Consider the following 9,074-nt stretch of genomic DNA (forward strand, 5'->3'; position numbering starts at 1 on the left):
CAAGGTCCCAAACTTCAGATCTATACTCTACTAGTGTGGATTACATGTAAAGTTGCAAACTTTATGTGCATACAAGGCCTCACATGGCCATAACACCAAAAACTAACCTTCAACCAAGGTTTTCATGTATGGAGAGGGAATGAGCTTAATAAAAAGGTGCAAATTTATGATATTTGGGACCTAAGGGGGTCCAGATCTGGAACCATATCCTTGTGATAGGTCCAGATATATGCTTGCTTCAATTTCCTCAAAGTTGGCCCTAAACTCTCAAATAGAACCTAGGCTTGAGATAACAGATTCATTCCTTAATTGGATGCCCAAGACGAAATAGATGCTAGATCTAGCGTTTCCCCCCTGATACCTCTTATTCAAGCTTGGAATCCCTTCCTTAATCCTAAAGATGAGCTCCCAAATGTTCTTACTTCACACACTAGCGGGTTTGTGGCCATAAACGCTCTCTTATGATGTTAAAAAAGGCTACAAAGGCGTATAATGAGGTTTATATAGGGGGTAAACCCTGAAATCAGGGTCTTCTCTAAACAGCCCTGACTCACCGAGTCAGTTCCGACTCGCATCCAAAATGTCTTGACTCTACTCGTCGAGTTGGTCTACTAACTCGCCGAGTCCATGCATAAAACCTTCCCAATTTTGCAACTTTCCAACCAACACCTGAACTAGGTGTTACAGAATGTTATTTATTTTCTTTTTTTTGAAAGAATCTATTGGTTTTGTAGCTAAAACATTGTACATATGATATTGGTTTTAATTTGTGTCCCCCTCCCTCCACTCTACGTCGTCGTCGCCGCTGCTAGCTCCCTCTCTACCTCCGACAGCTTCGACAACCCTGTTTCCGCCTCCGCCAGCTTCTGTAGGTAAGGGTTTTGATTTCCCTTTCATCTGAAATCAAGTTCAAGATATTAGGGCTATTTTATTTTCTTTTGAAAATCGAATGATGTTCATCTGAAATCATATGCTGTTTTCTTTTCTTTTTTCTATGAAAATCAAGTTCAAGGTATTCAATTTGTAGATGTAGATGTTCAGTTTTTCTTATGTTGAATTCGTATGTGGTCTGTTCTTCCTCTGAAAATCGATGTTATGTGCTGAAATCAATGACGAAGTTGTAATGCTCCCCCCACACCGTCCATACGATAACATCGACTACTTCTTATTGAAATAAGTGATTTGTTGCTGAAATCGTTGATGAAATCTGGATTTTATTTGTTGATTGTTGCTAAAATCGGTTATTTTCTGTTTTTGCTTAAATTATTTGATGGAGTTATGTTATGATGTTAAGGAATTTGTTATGAAAAGTTTAAGAAATTATACTCTAAAGTTGATGAAACTCTTTGCTGATTTTGCTGAAAAGTTTTTGAAATTTAAAGTTTGATTGATGAGTTGGTGTATAGTTGTGTTTATATATACATTTAATGGAAATTATAATGTTTCTTGTCTTCAAAAGCTTCGGAATTTAGTGAGAATTAGGTGGGGGTAGATAAGTAGGTATGTGTTTCAAGATGTGATTAAGGTTGGAGCTATGAGAAATCAATGGATTGCTCATTTTTTTTTATTTTTTTATTTTTATGATTCTTTGACCCCATGTCCACTTGAGTAATCTTATGTGGATAAAAGTTGTAATGTTTCTTGTCCTCAAAACCATGTTATGGAGATTTAATTTATAGTTGAATGTGTTCTTTGAAGCACAAAAAGAACCTAACTATATTTCCTTTGGTTTGTCTATGATAGATAGTGTTAAAGTCAAAAGAAAAAGTGAGTGCAAGTCCACATTTTATGTGCTACATATCTGGAACTACTTGAATGGAAAATGCTTATGCCTAATAAAACTAGGTGTGAATGTGGTAGTGGATTTGCATGTAACATATTTTCCTCTGTAGATGATTATGCTTGAATTGGTTTAATTGTTCAACTTCCGATTGTTATTATGGACTTTAGATTAGCAACATTTGTCCATTCCTATGTTTAAGAACATATATGATTGTATTTGTATACATTATTTCATTAACTTTTATATTGATAATCTTAGGAGTACATTGTTTATATTCTTTTGTATAGTGTATATGTTTTTTATAGATATTCAAGAAGTTGTTTCGGTTATTTTAAAACTAAAAACAACGAATTCAACAAAAATAACTCAGAAGGGTAAAATGGTCATTTTATAATTCTGCGTAACAATTTGGAGGTTTCAACCAAACATCATGTTAAAAATTAAGCATTGAACTTCAGACCCTCTTAGAAATTCAAACCTCTTAAGAATTCAGATCTTAAAAATTCAGATCCTATCATACAGTCCTTTAATTATTGTAATATGTGACTGCAATATGGAGTTGCACCCAAGGTTTTATCATTTAGACGATGTTATAATTTTATAAGGTTAATAGATATTCTTTTGAAATTTTGAATTTTGTTTACAGGATAAGGTTTAGCTTTTTCTAATACATAAACTAGTTGTAAATATCGCAATATGATTTGTACGACTTAAAATTCAACATTTGATAAAATATGTTTTATAAGGTATAATAAATTATATATATATATATATATATATATATATATATATATATATATATATATATATATATATATATATATATATATATATAAACCATATATAATGGTGGGTCATTTGGATTTTTAGACATTATCTTAAAAAACAAGGAGAAAGAATCTTCACCTTTGGATCTAATTTCAATGGTTAAGATAGTGATCCTTGTAAATAAAAACCAGCCAATCAAAAGAAAGCACACAGATGCCCATTATACCTGTCGATTCTCCTTATAATCTAATGGTCACAGACACGGATCGGGACCTTCTTCTCCCAATTTCCCAGGTCAACTTATGCCTCCTCCCTCCCTCTCAAGACTCTCTATGACGATCACCACCATTCCTCCTGCATCGACTTTACCACTACATGTCTTGATCGTACGCCTCCATCATCACTTGCTTCTTTTCCGTCAAAAAGAGACTCATTGTTTCCCTCCGACAAACTAAAGTAGAGGGTCAAATAACATCTAAGATTTGGAAATAAAGAAGTTACGATCTTCACCAATACTTATTGTGTAATCCACTGCCATCAGCATCCTAAAGCCAACCTTCACCACCATTCATCCGAACTTGAAGCAGGTCAGCTTTTGTATAAGTTTTTATGCTTAGATCTCGATTATATATCTTAACACAAACCGAAAGCTTCCATTAACCACTAAACAACACATGACACTGCACAACCACCCAATGTCACCGTCTTTCACCTTCTATATCTTTCTAGTATGCGTTCACAGACACACATACCTGTACTCATAGGTCTAATCACACACATTTCTCCTTCTATTTGCAGGTTAAGTTCAACCATAATCTATGATACATGTCTTTCTTGATTTTTATGGCTATTAAAACCTAATCCATGGTATGGGGTAAAAAATTTCCATTTCATTTAGTTTGGCTTCTTTTTTACATGTACAAAGAACGGAATTGAAATCAAACCCTTAAACATTTATTAAAGAATAACACCAATTTAGGTTAGTTTTAAACTGTTGATAAGTGTGTGTAGGTTTATTTATTTGTTATTGTAGCTGTGAAATGATTTCTTTTGTATATTTGGAACATAGAGGGTCAAAATTTGTTTAAAGTTGTTAACTCTCTGGTGTTTGCACCATTTTACTCTGCTTCTCAGGTTTTTGTGGGGGTTTTGACTATTACGCCTCTAATATGCTACTGTTGTATCTCAACTTTTAGTCTTATTTCACTAAAATGCCTTGATATGCTCCTGTTGTTTATGAAGTTATAGTCTGATGCTTGATTAAAATGCTATGATGTTTCTAACGTATTAGTGCGAGTTTTGACTAAAATGCCCTTGAAGTTTTGGGCAAAATTTCATTAATGTGTCTGATTTTGTGGTTTCCATTTGATTTATTCCCGTAATGTGGTTGCTAGCCGTGTTTTAATCACGTTGTTATTGGACCAATCTCTCCCTAATGTCTTCAAGTTATGTTTGTGCTTCTTGTTTTTGCCTCAGTTGGTGCTTCCAAAATTCTTGCTTGAGGAAATTTTGACATAAAGTATGTAGTTAAAAATAATGACTTTTCTCTATTATTTTTTTTTAATACATGGTGTGCTAATTTCCTAATTATTGTAGTTCCATTGTTTGGCTTATGGTAAATGGAAGGCGCAAACCTGTTGTCTACAAAGTTGGTCAAAGATTACAATTGTTGGCTTATTAGATTTGTCCGATGTTTGTTGCTATTATAAATAGATGATGATATCTTACTTCATTTAAAAGGATGATTATCAGTAAAGGTTACCTACCAAGCGTATTGTTATTTGAGTATATTAACAACCAAAACTTGGTTGTTAACAGATTAGATACATATATCTAACAAAGTTCATGTTTTTTGTTTTTAGATTTGGCTGACATCATCACCATCTTTTCCTGAGTCTGTTATTGTATTTAGCTTTTTAATTGTTTTTTCCATGGTTTTGACATCATCACCCTTTGTAATTGTAAATTGAAGAAATTTCAATGAGCATTGATTGTGAGTAGTTGGTACTAAATTAAAAGGTTCAATAACGATTCAACTTTAGACTAAAACGACAACAATTCATTAAATATTGTTTTATAATTTATTCAAATGTATTTGATATATATATATATATATATATATATATATATATATATATATATATATATATATATATATATATATATATATATATATATATATATATATATGAGATGATGTGGGTAGTCTTTTTACTTTTTGTTCAATGTAACTAACAAAAAATGTGAAATATTATATATAATTTTATAGTAATTAATATTATGTTTATAAACAAAAATTACAATTAAATATAAAAGTTTAATTTTTTAATGATATTTTTTATTTAATTTATTAAAAATATAATCTCAAATTCCCGTAATGTGGCTAGGAGTCGTGTTTGCTTAGTAGCATCGCCATTACAAACAAAACAATCTTTTATGTTGTTTTGAATTATATTTTTATAACTAAATTTCTTCAAACTTAATAATTAGCCAAATATAATAAATATTTAAAGTTTAAGTACAAGTTGAAGAGTAAAATGAAATTTTGTTGTATAAACGAGTTAATAATATAATATAAGATGGAAAATACAAAAAGTATTTGGTAAATTCTAATGTCGATAAAAATGAAAAAAAAAAACTATCAACGATTATTGTAATAAACATTTTTTATGGTAGATTCAAAATCATCCATGTTTGATATCTTATAATAATAGTAGTAAATATTATACTGTAATAGAAGATTTCACAATATGAATGTCTTACCGCTACAATGCAAAAAGAAACTATCTAATGTGCACATCTACAAACATACTAATCACTAAAGTTTAATGATGCTTCTTGATTATTTGAGAAAATTTTGATATATGATATTCAAAAGATAAAACCAATCACAAGAATGTAGTATATTTTTATTATTAACAAAAAAAAAAAAAAAAACAACGTCATTTTATTTTTAACAGAAAATCATCAGACTAAACCAGATTCATCATCCATTTTGCACAACATATCACTTTTTCAATATACTTTTGTCAATTTCATTTTATGCAACCCATACCAAATAATTGCATAATAAAAACTGGAGCAATAGATAACACAACATACTAAATATTTAACCCCCACATCTATGTATCTAGCTAGAAACTATTCGTCGAAAGAAACTATCCGACTAAATGGCCGAAATGAACTATTTAACATGAAAAGAAAACTAATCACTGCATAAAACTCTCTGCCGAAAGGACTAACGGGCGTCGCCGCATCGCGCAGGTACCTTACTAGTATATATATATATATATATATATATATATATATATATATATATATATATATATATATATATATATATATATATATATTCTTATTCTAATAAAAGAATAGGTTTAATCTTCTATTGACAAGTGTTTTATACAATTATAACTCGTCATTAATGTTATATATCACATATCACACCATTTGTCAACCTATTAACTACACATTTTAAATTTAAATTTTAGATTTCCACTCTAATTAAATTAAATTAATATTTGATTATCCATTTCAAATTTTAAATTTCAAATTTTAAATTTCCCATTATAATTACATTAAATTAATAATTGATTCTTCATTTTAAATTTCAAATTTCAAATTTTCTCACTTAATTATATTAAATTAATAATATTAGATTGAAAAATAAAATAAAATTATACTTATTATAAGGTGATATAACTTCACGTGTTTATTTAAATCAATGATATTAATTTTATATAACTAAAAAATATCTCTTAAGTAATAATTTATTTAAGATAATTGATTAATAATTTTGATTTTATAATATTAAAATGTAATTCATTTTAAATTTCAAATTTCAAATTTTCTCACTTTAATTATATTAAATTAATAACATTAGATTGAAAAATAAAATAAAATTATACTTATTGTAAGGTGATATAACTTTACGTGTTTATTTAAATCAACGATATTAATTTTGTATAACTAAAAAAATATCTCTTAATTAATAATTTATTTAAGATAATTGATTAATAATTTTGATTTTATATTATTAAAATGTAATTAATTTTATAACCGTGTTTCCCACGGGTTATAAACTAGTATTATAATAAAACAATAGTTTTATTCTCCTTTTGACATGTATCATTCTATTAGGCCTTCTAATTAATGCATATTTATTCTTCTTTTGTTTATCCTATTATGTTTCATAATTAATGCATTCTACTTGCCAACTCCATTTCAAACTTTAAATTTTAAATTTTCGATTTTAATTACATTAAATTAATAACATTAGAATAAAAATTAAAATAAAATTAATACAATTTATAAAATGATATAATTTCACATATTTTTTAAATCAATGATTAAAATTTATATAACTAAAAAAATATATTAATTGTTAATTTATTTAAAATAATTAATTAATAATTTTGCATTTTTACTATAAAAAATTAATTAATTTTGTAACTGTGGTTCCCACGGGTTATAAACTAGTATATATATATATATATATATATATATATATATATATATATATATATATATATAAGTTCAAATAAAAACAGCAAATAGTGTGAGAATGTAAAAACACTATGTTTATGTTATTATTCTGTAATGAATTTTGTATATCTGTATTGTTGAACTAATTCTAATATAAATATTAACTTTCAATTAGTTATATATTCATTACAACGTTATTATTCTATTATAAACTTATGTATGTGCATTTTTGTAGTAAATTGTAATTTTAATTTTAACCTTTGACTATTCATTTATTGTTTGCTGAATAATGACATAAAGTTATCGATACAAAATTCATTGCAGAATAATAACTTAAAAAATTGTTTTTACGTTCTCACACTATTTATTGTTTTTATTTGAACTGTCGCATATATATATATATATATATATATATATATATATATATATATATATATATATATATATGTGTGTGTGTGTGTGTGTGTGTGTGTGTGCGTGCGTGTGTGTGTGTGTGAAAAGTGAATATACCCTTAAGGGTATACAGGTTAGGTACCCAAAAGAATTATTCGGCGTCGTTTCAAGTTAAATGAGCTTGCTTTCTTCCTCAGACCTTATCGGCTATCAGGTTGTACTCTACATGGGGGCAGTAACATCAACGACTTGGTTGATCACTCCTATTACTAAGATGGGAAAAAGATGCGACTCCTTCGATTCTTCTCAACTTATTGAATCATTGACTCCTATTACGAAGATGGGCAAAGTGGGTTTATTTCAATTGGTTCCGGGCTTACACCCTAATGACCGAGCGAGACAACGATTTCTTTTTATGATATTTCAAACGACTTCCTTTTCTCAAGACAACCAACTGTTAGTTGATTTCCTCTCTTAATTTTTTCTTCCAAGTTTTCTGATTTAATCTGAATCTCTAAAATTCAGAAAACTATAACTCAAAAGTTATTATATATCCTATTGTTGGAAGTTTGATCTTTGAAGAATGGAGACTAATTCATTTGACTCAAAGTTCATTTATGATTCAGTTTGAGTATGTGTTTCCACATAATGTGAATGATTTGTGAATCTCAAATGGTTTTACATTTGCAACTATATTAAAAGAAGCCCACCAGGTGTTCGATAAAATGTCATCTCCTATAATAACACTATTTTTTTCAATTTTTTTTATGTGAATCTCAAATGGTTTTTCATTTGCAACATTGTTTCTGGTTGGTGCATTTCTATTGTGTATATATATATATATATATATATATATATATATATATATATATATATATATATATAAGAATTAGTCCATAACAAATATAAACTGCAAGTAAGTGTCTAGGAAGCCTGACTAGGAACACATAGTCTTGGAACCATGGGTGTGTGTGGTAGGTGTCACCTCTTTATGTGTTCTTTTAAATCATATTTATGGTATATATATTGATTTATTGTCAAAGGTTCAGGGGGCTCTAGAAACTCTTGCGACTCCTTTAACACCAATTCCTCATGCAAAACTACATGCAAATGAGGTTCAACCAACTTTGATGAATACTGACCTTTTATCAAGAGATGGACAAAGCATTTCTCTTCTTTTAAGATTGCTTGTAAGGCTTCTAATCTTGATCTTCTTTACCTTAGGAAATGAATTCTTAATTTTCTTTGGTTTGTGATTGGTAATCAAGTGTCTTTACAGGGAGAGGGTGACTTTTATATAAGATATTATATGCTTCATCTTTTGACTACCCTTTTTAACAAATTCCCCCATACACACTTTTTCTTTGTTCTTTTTAACTTTTATTTCATATACTAAGGTGTCCTTCAGGTGATAAGAAGTCATTCTTACAATCCCATGATAGATAACTGTGGCACCATATCTACTTGTGAAGACTTGATTCTACTTGCAAGTTTAGGATGCCCTTTTGTAGTAACTGGAGCAAGAGGATCACGAATAGATAATTGTGGCACCATATCTACTTGTGAAACTCCCATACAAGAACTTGGAGATACATTCTCCAAAGACATAGAGTTTTTTCGATTTGCTTGATCATTCAAAAGACTT

Source organism: Lactuca saligna, chromosome 5 (assembly GCF_052625555.1).
Source record: "Lactuca saligna cultivar CGN05327 chromosome 5, ASM5262555v1, whole genome shotgun sequence".
Classification (NCBI taxonomy): domain Eukaryota; kingdom Viridiplantae; phylum Streptophyta; class Magnoliopsida; order Asterales; family Asteraceae; genus Lactuca; species Lactuca saligna.